Source organism: Colius striatus, chromosome 2 (genome assembly GCF_028858725.1).
Source record: "Colius striatus isolate bColStr4 chromosome 2, bColStr4.1.hap1, whole genome shotgun sequence".
Lineage (NCBI taxonomy): Eukaryota > Metazoa > Chordata > Aves > Coliiformes > Coliidae > Colius > Colius striatus.
The window spans coordinates 112,622,310-112,635,043 of NC_084760.1; the positions used below are offsets into that span (position 1 = coordinate 112,622,310).

The 12,734-nt window shown below is 42.8% G+C and overlaps 1 protein-coding gene across 1 annotated transcript in view; it reads right to left on the reverse strand.

Moving 5' to 3' along the window:
* SPRED2 (sprouty related EVH1 domain containing 2) overlaps positions 1-12,734 on the reverse strand; it is a 63,935-nt gene that overhangs the window by 28,349 nt on the left and 22,852 nt on the right. The window lies entirely within an intron of this gene.

The following is a 12,734-nucleotide window of genomic DNA, read 5'->3' on the forward strand; positions in this document are numbered from 1 at the left end:
AGAGTCAGACAGCATCCCAAAGCCACCACTCACAGTAGATGCATTGGGGCATCGGGTCTCCAAAGTGTCAGAACAACATATGGAACTCAAACAACCCATGAACAAAAAAATGTTTTATGGTTTTTGTGATCAAATTAGCAAAGTGGGCTTTGGAAGACAACACTCAAATTCTTCACAACTGAGACAGCCTTAAGGGGGCAAAAAAAGCTATTCATGTGGCTGCAGCTGGTACCCGAGACTGAAGGAGATGGGAACCATCTCACCTCAGGTCATCGGGACCACACCATGTCCCTAAAATGGCCCCACCAGCATTTCAAGGGGCTTTCAAAGGTGTTATGGCACAACCTCACAAGAAGCTACTCTGGAAACACTTGAAATCTGGGGATATTCCATGATAAAGGGTCAAAAGAGTTCCCACAGCTGGAGGCTCCGCTCCTCCAAGCTTCCATACCTTTTCCACTGAGCAGTTGTTCCAGCATCTGCTGGGGACATCACCAGGGAGGGGGTCATTTGGGAGCAGAAAGGTCACTAAAGGGTGTAAGCAGAAGGTGTGTTCCTTGCACGGGACAGACAACAGATCCCAAGCTAAAACAGATGTCCCCATGCTGCAGCTGAGTCCCAGCTAGGTGCAACCCACCATGTGTTGGACAACAGAACAATGCTAATGGCTGTGACACCCTCACAGGGAGGACACCATGGTGTTGTTAGATGTCAACCACCCACAATCAGAGCACTGTCAGTCACAGGGCTGCCAAGACACTCACCAGCACCACCAGGCACTCAAGCTTGGGAACATCAACAGGGGCTAAGAAAAACAACGTGGAAAGAAAATTGCCCAGAAATTGTCCCTTTCCAGGCCACCAGATGAGCTCACCAGGAAGACGAAGTTCAATCTGTAGAGGGCTCCAAGAGGAGGCCTTTCACAATGACAGGTATCGTCCTTCAGGGAAATAATTTCCTTCTTGAGAAAAAGCCCCATATCTGGACATTTCCCAGTATCCCGTACAGCATGAGAACGAGCCCCTTCTATCCTGCCCAGGTAGAACTGCCACTTGTTTTCAGACATTATTTTGTATCACTTTTGTAATCCAAGTGCTCATACTTGAAATCTGAGTTCCTTTCTCGAATAGGACCAGATTTCACTTAATATTTAAGCAAGTAGCTTCAGGACCTCACCTGAAGGCAGCTATGAGGAGAGACCAAGGGAGGCAGCGAACACCTTCTAGGCACGTGACCAGATAATATCTTCTGCAGATAGACAGGTTTCACAAAACACAAGTTGCAATTTTCCCTTCACTTCACCTGCTTTATTTTATGGATACCCCAACTTTTTCAGAGGACCTACGTGATGAAGGCAACGCTGAGATGCTTAAGGTTCATTCCCTATTGCTCTGAGGACTTTGCACTTGCTGGTAGAAAGCTCTTCAGCATACTTGGATGCACAGCCCATAACTACAGGTGACACACTCAAGGCATTCACAGAATCGAGAAACAACTTTTTAAAGAACAGTTTTGCTCTCAAGCCCTTAAAGCAGCATCCTGGTACAGGAAATATGGCAAGTGTGTCTACAAACAGATCCAGTTACCTTTTTATTTTCTAATGAAAACCCATTTCTAGATTTTACCAGTGGAAACTTTAACCTCTTAGCTTCTTGATACTCAGAATTAAGCAAAATACTTCAGCTAATTTGCTGTTGTGCTAAAACTGAGCTGCTCTGATCCAAGATAATTTTTGTTTCCTTCTCTGTATCTTTCCCATATGGTCTATTAGGATTAGCAACCAACAGAGAAAAAAACCCATTTCTAAATACATTTCTAAATAGTTCCCCTGTTTCTCAAGGGTCCTCTCTGGACTTATTTTTAAACTTCTCACTTCTGAGGAGCTCTCACTAAATTTCAATTTCTCTTCTGAAGACAAAGCCACTTAATATAACACTCCTTTCCATCCCCTTGCAAAACTCTTCCATGCAAACTGCTGCTTCTCCTACCACACTTGAAAATTGCCACTGCAGTATAGCTTCCTGTGGGATTTACCATCCGCTTTCACAGCAGCAGCTGGAGCCTTTGGCTGTCCTAAAAGCTATGTTGCCTTTGGTTACGTTGCCACAGGAATCATCCACTTAAAGGAGCATTAAGCAGCTACTCAGCACTTTGTGATTTCTACCAATTATTTGCACGTTTCCGTCACGCTTCAGTGATATCTCCAGGCTTGTAATTATGTTTGAATACCAGTGGATGCCTATACATTTTATTTAGGTCCCCTGACTGCTATCCCTGTCCACCATAATCATAACCTGGTGAGGCACAGTGACATACAGTTTTCATATCCACACTAATAGCATGATCTGTAGCTCTTCCAACCTCTGCCACCAAGGCCACTCATTTCCTCCCCATGCCAAAAGAACACCATGTAAACCACACTCCTCCCATCTGGAAGAGCTACCTCCTTACACAGAACAAACCAGAAAACCTAGTTTCCATACACTTATCATGGCAAAAAGACCTCTGCTCCCCTATTAGAAAGGACCTTGTCCAGCAAAAGGGTTCATCTTTAACAAGGTAAGCAGAGCTCTGGCTCCGTTAACGTAACCCCTTGGCACACTTTCCTGCACAATCAAAAGTCACCGGTGACGCCGCGCTCCCTGGAGAGCCCTATCCCCACTCCCACTGGGCACCAGCCAAAGCCACGTGTTTCTCAACCTGCAACCTATGCCAAGGGACACAGCAAGAAAGAAAAGAAGGGTGATAAAGGCTTCTTAGAGCATGACATCTTGGTTTAGTCACTGGACTAGGACTCGGAAGCTGCACATTTAATTTTGAAGGCTACACACAGCTTCTTTCAGTTTTCTACGTCAAAATCTTGTCTGCTGCTTCCATCCACAAGCCTAGAATAGGCAATGCTTCTTTCCCTCATGCCAGTGTTCATAAATACTTGGGAGGTACTCAAATATTTCAAGTCCATATAAGGATCTTGCTTCCTTAGTGTAAAAGCTGTTTATTTTCTTTGCTATTTAATTTTATGCAACTGCACCGAGGCTCCAGCTGGTGGCAAACGTTCAAAATCCTCAGCAGCGAAGGAGTGATCTGCAAATCCCATGTGCAATGTCACTGCTGAAACCCTGATGCACCAAAGAAGTGAAACAACCATGTTCAATTCACTGACCAGCATTTTTCTCACAGCAACTGTGCCTTCAACTATTCCAGGAGAAATGGTTAATGAGGTAAGGGAAAATATTTGGTCCATTCCCATTAATGAGATACTGATTGCTGCTCAGATTAGATAACACAAGCCTTTTGCACAGTTAAAAATGAAACAGCAAAAAAAACCCCGCAGTAGCCTTAGCTCCCCCTCCTTTTATTGGCTTCTTAAAACTCTTAAGACTGCTCTAATTGTCGGGTTTATGGCCTACGCACTACACGTTTCATGCAAACTATTCTTAATTATGCTCTTAAATGGAATACTTTGCTATCTTAACCCTGCAGATTTGTCTTCAACAGCCTTAAAAGCTCGGGAAGAAAGTATCTGTAGGGATTACCCAGCTGCATGGAAGCCAGCCAGCGTGTTTCCAGGGCTGCTTCAGGTTCTTCTGCAGCCCCACCCTGAGCGAAAAAAAACATAATGAACTTGGGGAGTAAAGGTAGCACAGAAACCCATGTGCTGATTTTTTTGGAAGGAAAAGGGAACCCTTAAAAAATTATAGCTCGTGGGTGTGCACATATATATATATCTATATTAAAAAATATATTTCAAGCAGTGTGTTCGTGTCCAATTGCTACTCTGGAAGGTCCTGAGAATTCTCCTAAACAAGAAGTGACTGTACCATTACCTTTGCAATAACTGAACCATGGCTGTATTACCTGTAGTCTAACTTTTACAAAGCATTCCTGTGTCTAAGGCACAGGGAACATTTAAGGTGGATAGCAATGCTTTCCTCCAGCATGTATGAACCACACTGTAAAATGCAGCTGACACCATCCAGCGCACTTCGACATGAGCCACATCACTTATAGCAACCACAGCGCAGTGAAACCGATGAGGGACAAAGCCTTGAGCCCTGTTGCATGCATAGCACGGGCTTATGGCTACAATCCCCCATCCAGGACTAAATGGAAAAGAATTCCTTCCTGAGTTAAGGCTTGCATTTCGCCACGGTCTTTGTAAAAGGAGAGTTGAAGTACACAGCACCCTTCCACCAGCCACTCTTCTTTTCCACTTTGCTTTAAATGCAGCAACCGAGACATCTAAGAATCCCAAGAAGTTGGGAAAAAAACCCCAAAACAACTTCCCAGATATTTTCCATAATTCAATAATATTTTTCCCTTTAGCCAGGCTAGTTGACTGAAATATAAACTTAGAAACTTCCACGCCAATGCAGCTGTATGTCACCCAAGTATTTTCTTCCCTTTGCAGCTTACAAGGCCAGGAGAGACTGAGGTCTCAGACAAAGAGGCAACTGCATATAGGAGGTTTCAAAATTAGGGACTGTTGTCTTTAGGAATGTTATTGACATTCACAGATCCCAGATTTCGGAGAAAAGCCAAAACAACATCAGGAGGCTGAGGCAGGGGTCAAACTGTTCAGCTGAACCAAAGAGCTGATATCAGGTGCTTAAACATAAATTAAACTATATGGGGATCCATGTAGATTTAACTTTGCAGTTACTGGGGTATACCTGTCTTCATCTGAGGTGGATGCATTTCACAGTGCTCTTTCTTTGCCCTCTGTCCCTGCAACTCTGACAGCTGGAGTTAAAGCCATCCCATCCTGCCCAGGTGATAGCTGGAAATTATACTGCAAGGATCCTCTCTGGAGTTTATCCCACAGACAGAAAGCAGCAGCATTTTGATGAAAGTCATGAAAAACTGCTATTTTTGGAGTCACGATTTCTTGAGCTGATGATTGGTTCACAAACCTCATAGAAGGAGTAAGATCTGCAGATTATAACCAGCATTTTCTTCTTCAAAACACTAACTTACCACTTTGTTAGAAAGAAAACTCCTGAGCGTACAGAGATATGGTAAAATAAAATTGATATTTTGATACCATTTAGATTATCATCAGCTTTGAAGATTTTCTTTAAATATCAGCAAGAAAACAAGCTACCTGCAACCCTCTGGTCAGACCTAATGTTAAAATGGAGTCTGCAGAAAACCATGGATGATCTCCTTGCCCTCACCTCCGATCACACCAGGAACACAGAACCGCTGTATCTATAGCCCACCTCTTGTATAACAAATTTGCAACCTATATTTTGCTGTCTTTCAAACCAAATACTGTCAGAATAAAAAGGCATTTGGGAAATTTTGACTTCCAAACAGTCAGAGTAAATACAAGACAGTTCCATTTCCATGTATCTCGCTCCAGCAGTACATCTGTCCTGAGGCACTTGACCTTAAATCAATATTAACTTTACAAGCTTAATTTCAGGACATTTCTCCCTCTCTCTCTCAACAAAACAACACAGCTTTGTTGTCATTTAACATTTCCTCCCAGCTTCCCTCTGAAAACAGAGAGGTTTTCTCTTCCAACTCCCCAGTTCACACCTGGCTAGCGAACAGAGTTCGACAGCATTTGTTCAGCCCGTTCACTGAACATTTCACCAAAAAAGAGGGGAAAAAAAAGTTATATTAACTCCAAGATCATTGTTAGCTGCAGCAATGCAAAAGGTGGAAGAGGAAAATCCTACTTTAAAGGAAGCACTCATGTAGGGTTTGGAAATCACAGCCAGGAAGTTAAGACATGCACAGTCCTATCTGCACATCCCATAAAGCACCACAGAGGAGCAGCTTTGCTCAAGGGTTATTTAGCACTGAGGATTTTCCTGCTTGCTGAGTGCTGCTCAAAATCTACGTGCAGCAAAAAATCTCCAGTCTGGCAGGGTGATCATTCTGATGGACTGTGAGGGGCCTGGATGCAGCAGGGATGCTTGAAGGCTCAAGCTTGTCTTAGGCCCTCAAAAGCTTGTCTTCCTGCATGACACATGGCCTCACACTAAGAACACAGCTCCAGGAGGCTGGAGCAAACCCAAAGTAGCACCTTTTGATTTTATTGTTCATTCCTTGATGCCTTTCTGTGTCTACAGCAGCCCAAAAAGCAGAACAAAGAGGGGTCTGGTCCTGCACAACCAGTGCCCAGCAAGCCTGAGTTTGCTTCCAGGGCTGCAAGCCACCCGAAAAGCCTCCATTGGAAAGATTAATAACAGTTCTGTTTGTTTCAGAAGGAAAAGGACTTCTCAAAAAACCAAAACACCTGCAACAATCCAGCCACTCGCCTCCACATCTCCCTTAAACTCCGAAGCAATGACAAACAAAGGAATCCTTTCACTAACAAATGTTTGTTAAACATTTAAGGCTGACTTTGAGTTTACGAGAAACAGCTCTATCCTACTTGCTCGAATGGGATTTCATAATCCCATAATTATTTCAGATCCTTCCAAGAAGTACATGGAAAACTCTTTTTAGAAAAAAAGAGAAAACCCATACATATATAATACATACAATATAGCTATGAAGATTTAATGTTATATATTATTTTATACATTTTTCTGCCTTTTTTTTTTAATGGCACACACAAGAGCGTCGGTTTCTGCCCCGAGAATAACTCTTGCAGCGCATTTTCTCAGTGCAATGTCCCATCTAATCTGGATGCACCAAAGCAGGGCACAAGAGCAATTTTCTGCTGCAGACAGGATCCCTGGCCCTCACTCCTTACAGTTCCAGTGTTGAAAGCCAACAGGGTTTGGTACAGTCTGGGTAACACGATTGCTGCTCACACAACTGTAGAGCTGGGTGTCTGAACTCTGCTCAGGATAAATGGGGTTTTTGGCCAGTGTAACCAGGCTTGCCCAGCAATCCCCACAAAGTGCCACACACATGGGCAAAACCTCAAATGAACTAGCAATTGGCTTTTTAGGGAAAAAAGCAGGCTTGTAAAAATGCTGACAGGCAAGCCAAGGTCCACTGATACAGCTCAAGCACACAGATTTTAAGGGCTATCCCCAGAAATTAACTTACTACGCCAACAATATTGAATTAAAATGAAAACCTAACTGCATCAGGGGCAGATTAATTTACTACTCACAGCCGTATTGAAGCCTCTGGATAATGTATTGTGGAAATCTATCAAAATTATCAAAACCCAGACCAAAAGTTGTTACAAAAACACACCCAAAATTTTTTTTTTTGCCTAAATGACAGCCACAACACCACTGGGACAGAAGCTAATGACAAAAGGTTTTATGGGCAAGCATTTAATAAAATCTGTTTACAAAAATAATCGCAGTGAACCTCCTTCTTGGAGAACTGAATTACCTCAGGACCAGCCTCCTTGCAGCTTTGCATGGTGCAAATTACAGTTTTGCTGTTCATAAAAAACAGGAAAAAACATTTTTCTTCAAAATCACTTAATGGATCAATTTTGCAATAAATATTTATAGCTGTATGTGTCGAGTAGGTCTTGGAAAATTTTAAGGAGCAGGAAAACAAAAGAAATCAGTTAAAAAAAAAAGAGAATGCATTTCAACAATTTGCCTTGCAGTTCAACGAAGCCAGCATGCAGTAACAGGCAAGACTTGCACACTCCAGTCCTCCTACTTTTGTATAAGGATACAAAATATTAACAGATTTCAAGAAAAGCTAATTAGTACTATCATTTACTGTAATGAGAAAGGAAGTTGTTATTGCATGACAGATGGTATTTGTTTTATATCACATGCAAGATAAGTAAAAATTGCATAAAAGCTCCACCAGCCAAACAGGTAGTTGCATGAGATCTGCATCCTGAATTGATTTTTTTATTCCCTCCCTGAAGAAAAACAAGCCACAACCAAGTTGTATCCTAATTTTTTTTCTAGCATATACTGACCATAAGCCCCCCATTTCTGCTATTCTGTGTTAGCAAATGAATAGCTATATTTAACAAAAATAAGAAAACTGCACAGCAACTGTTGTCCAGTTTTCTCGCCTTCCTTATTTGTGAAATGAAACTAGAGTTTTTATTCTGCTCGCCAGAAACTGTAGAGGAACATAAAGTAGAAATCTGTTCAATTCACAAGATGACACTATTTCCATATGACTCTTCCCCATCCATCCAGTAAGTGTTTGCTGTCATGTTGTAGACCGCTGTGATGCCCATGACACCACCAAACACGTTGGCCAGATGAAGTATCCCATTACTCCCATGTAACATCATGTTTGGCAGATTAAGTTCTACTCATCCTAACACAGTCGTATGACAGCGCAAGGGAAAATGATGCAAGGTGTGCTTGTCCTCAAGTACAGAATCGATAACACCCCAAAACATAAAAATCAATCCTAGATATGCACACAACATTTCTGAAAAATTCAAAGTTCCCAAAGAAAAGAAAAACCACACCAAAACCCCTCACTCACCCTAAGCAATTTGCATTTTCCCCCACTCTCCTCCATTTTGATGCGTGTAGAATGCGACTATATTTATCCTCTTGTAAACATCCTCCATGACATGTAAAATAAAACTACAAAGGCTAGACAATATTTTGCAAATACATTAAAAAAAATTCTGACTCAATTCCAGCTGAATATGTTTCAGAGGAAGCAGGAGGGAATAAGCAAGATAACCATGGTCTAAATCTAAAATGTTTTCATCTTTTGCCAGGTAAATGGAGTCAAAAAAAAACCCCAGAATAAAAGAAGACATTCTTAGCTATATCAAAACCAGCATGCACGTTGAGTTTGCCATCCACCTCTCTTTAACCCCCCTACACAGGGAGGGACACCAAAGGAAGCAGCTCGCCAGGCAGCATCTATTTTCCTCTTGGTATTTAAAGAGAGGGTACAAGTTAAACCATTATACTGGAAAAAAAAATCTGTGTCACCATAAAATAAAGGCTATTACACAGAAGTCACAGTCACTGGTAAATTATATGCTGATTTACAAAAGATTCAGAAGGGCTGAGGGGGCAGATAGGAGGAAACAAAAAGCAGGAGGAAAAAAATATGAACTGATACACAGCGAGAACACACACACACACACACATACCTGCTGGGGGATGCCATTTCCTCTACATTTTACACCCTGATTGCTCTGTTTTACCATCATTGCCACTACCAGCCTCCCGACCCGCGTTGGCTGCCCTGGGTCCCAGCTGCCTGCTGCCTAGGGAGAGTGGCGAGTGGCTTCCCCCCATGCGTGATTCAGGCTCCTTGAGGGATGTGCTGCATTGTACCCGGTGAGTCATCCCAGAGGTATTCTGCATATTACAGCCCCTGCCGACCATTACTCATTCGCAACATCCTCCCTGCTCTTGCTCGCAGAGCAGAAGCTCACGCACGGACCAAAGATCCTTGCTTCCCCACCCCGGTTATGGGCTGGAAAAAGAATCAAATAATTATGATACAACTGCCATAAACTAATAACGGGGGCGTTTAGCAGCGTCTGATAGAGCAAATGTGCTGGTGAGAGGTTAAACCACAGTGGCAGGCGTTGTCACCCGCTCACCCAGCACTGCAAACAGGTCCAAAGTTGAAAGCAGGCGTCATCTCCTCTGGTAACCCTGCCTGCACTTTATTCCCCAAAAGCTGCTAACACAGCGCTGGGACCAAGGGTCCAAACAACTAAACAGGCTAGGGGGAAGCACTCAGCTTTTTAACGTGCCCATCTGGATCACAGCTTAGAACAGGATGTTAAACGTTTCCAGCTTGCAACAAGTTTATATTTACAAACACAAGCCACAGGTTCTCATACAGCATACCTGTGCACGCAGCAACACAGAAACACATGAGCCTCACTTCGGGCAGTCCATCTCAACTGCTCAAACACTGTCCTAACTGCTTTAACTCCTTGCTCAGACAGTGTTGTGTCCCCCCCTACACCCTCAAGTTATACAATCATCCCTAAATGCCTTCCTTTTTTTTTAAGCAGAAATGTTACTCAAGAACTGCCTTGGCACCACCACCAAGAATAAAAACTGTGACACTAAGGCTCTGAAAGCAGCTTCTAAAAATAATTGCCCGGTTTCTGAACTAATCTACACTGATGATTAGGCAGGAGCAGGGAAGAAAGCTAATTTAAGTGTTTCCAGGCTCAGCTGCTTCTGCTTTCCTCAAATCTAAGCTGCTTTAACCTCAAAAATCCCCATTTCCCAGGATGGAGAACAATGTCTGATGTGACATTGCCTGAAAGTGTCATTTAGGAAAGCTACATCCTCATTTTACAGAAATAACCTAAAATCACACACGTCTTTTGAACTTTCAAGCTTGAACGCAGCTTCAGTGCATAGACCCCAAAGGTGCCAGGAAGAAGCTGAGGACATCCCAAGTCACCAGGACAGAAGCACTTGTTTGCTGCTTCTCTCCAGCATCCAGTGAGTACACGTGCAGGTGTAGTTCCAGGTACCTATTTGCAGCTGGGCTGGATTTTCTCACTACAATGAAATGAACTTACAGTCCAAAGCTGCCACGAAGGCAAGAGCCAGTACTTTACATTTGTCAGAGTGGGATTAAGTCACAGCTACATTTACCTTATTTCAATATACAACATAAAAAGATCCTTAATTTAATGGGCAAAGGGTATTCCATTTTGGTAGAAGTGTGTTTGAGACCACTGGGTAACCTATTGGCACGTCAGAGCATTGTGCTGTCCAAGTAACATGGATATTTTTCAGATGTAGCAGGATTGCTTCCTTCTTCAGGTTCTGCAGTAGCACTGCTTTTACTCTCAAATGCTTAACACAGCACCCATCATCTCTGTCTTCATCTGTCTCCAGCAAGAAGTCAGCATGCAAATCCAAAGCAATGTCAGCTAGAAAAATTAAAGAAAGATGTTTGGCCCTTTTTGCTGCAAGTCCAGTTTCTAAAGCTTTTTACCCGAGGGATGGAGGAAGATGAAATTAGCCTCTCAGCATAAGACAAAACTACTCAGCATAAGACAAAACTATCTTTGAGTAAGTTGTGTCGTAATCATATTTTTGAAACAACAGCTTGAGTAGTTACATCTCCTGAAAGCTTTTCTGATTTTCTTGCCATCCCAACTGCTCCACAGACCAGCCCACCACTGGTCCTCTTCAAAACTCGAAGCCCAGCACAGGGCAAGGCTCAGGACTGAGCGTTGACATATGGCAGCTTACAGAGGAGCAGCAGTAACAAACACGATTCCAGCATTACACATCAAAAGATGGGTTTACAGAAAAGCCCTCATGCTGTCAAGCTAACACAATTTTGCAGCTGCCATGGGGCAGCTCTTGGCTCACATAGCGGGGCTGAGCCTCGGCTTGGGTATTTTCTGTGAAGTTGCCTGTTTCTCTGTTAAAAACACTACAATGTGCTCAGTCCATAGAGATGCAAACACAGCCATGGCCTTCTGTCTACACCAAGGAGTTGCTGCATCAGTCAAGAATAATCACCACCATCTACTTCACTTGGCTTCAAGCCCTGCTCCCAAGGCTTTTCTCCAAAGGAAAGCAGATATCAAGTCACTGGATAGGTGTGAGCATCAACTGCATCACTGTTTGGGTTCTTGCTTTTGCAAGTGCTCTTTAAAATTAAGGCTAAGCTAACAAACCTCAGCTCTAGGATTGGCAATGCTGCTGTACTTTTCTGTTTTTCATCATTTTTCCCCCTTAAATACTACCCTGTCCATTACACCTTAACACATCCACCCCTGCAAGCTTGGTGCTACCGTGAAATATCCTCCAAAGCTTTTGTGCATTTTCAGCTTGGACTGGTGGTTGGCTGTTCTAATAAATGAGCATTTTTTCACAGATTCCAGCAGGATGCATGTTGTTATAGAGTTCTGCTATTAGAAATCTAAAGAAAACATTGCAACTGAAGAGCCAACAAAGTGATGGTGGATCTGCTTTCCAATACCTGCAAGCCAACTACAAGCATGGTTCGAAGAACCTGCTTCTAGGCAAATCTGCTTCTGCAATGGGGTTGGACTAGATGATCTCTAAAGGTCCCTTCCAACCCCTACCATTCTATGATTCTACGAAGAGCTGAGATTGTGGTCAGAGTAAGAGGAGCCCAATTCACTGGAACTGCTGTAGCATTTGTGATTGAAAGAATGAAACTAATTCACCTCGTTAGTGCTAGTTGTACTAACAGGCTGAACTTCTGCAGCACTACATTAACACAATACACTGTACTAAGTCCTTACAGTTTGGGCACCAGGCAAAAAGATGTTTCAGCCCATAATTTCAGGGCAGCATAGGCTTCTGAGTCTCTGCAGCTTCAGGTCCACACAGGATACTCCAAACCTTGTAATGTCTCATCATCATCTAGGAACACCGGGCAATGCACCTTACATGTGGCATTCAATATTTGGTATGGAAATACTGGTTAAATGTTGCTTACGGTGACTTATGAGGAAAAGATTGCTTTTGTCCACTTTTAATTTATAAGAAACCAATCCCAACCCACAAACAGAAGACTTTATAAGCATGCTTGGTGTAGCTTTTTGTCCAGCACTTCAGGCATCAATTTCATTCATGCTGTCCTTGTTGCCCACAAAGTTTTCTTGAATACAGTGTTCATTCAAGTTGCATTGTAGGGAAGAGCTGGAAGTATAGCAGAAATACAAAAAGAGCAGAAAAGCTGATCCTTAGGAATGACTTGAAACTTTATATGATGTGCTTGGGACTGCTGAGTATTCAGCAGCACTGAAATGTTCCACCCTACCTACCATCGCCATGCTGTCCCTATTTTCCATGAAATGGGAGTAAGGCTTTCCATGTTGCACACCTCTGCCAGCACATAAC